Here is a 291-nt window from a genome sequence, read left to right as displayed (position 1 = left end):
GATGTTTTCTATTTATGGACCCAAATATAGCTGGAATAGAAAACAAGTTCATGTTTTAATAAATATTTTCTTTGGACAAACTAAAACGTCACGTAAAAGTAAACTCATAGAGGATTAATCCACAGAAGACAGGCACACACACGTAATCCACAAAAGACATCTACAATACAATACAAGGGAACACAGGACAGACTAGAACTAAATACACAGGCAAATGAAGATAATTAACAAGACACACCTGAACATAATGACATAATCAAACACAATATGTTTGAATGTACACTTCCCCCC

Source organism: Sinocyclocheilus grahami, unplaced genomic scaffold (assembly GCF_001515645.1).
Source record: "Sinocyclocheilus grahami isolate Dianchi unplaced genomic scaffold, SAMN03320097.WGS_v1.1 scaffold8.1, whole genome shotgun sequence".
NCBI lineage: Eukaryota > Metazoa > Chordata > Actinopteri > Cypriniformes > Cyprinidae > Sinocyclocheilus > Sinocyclocheilus grahami.
This window is presented reverse-complemented; position numbering follows the sequence as displayed.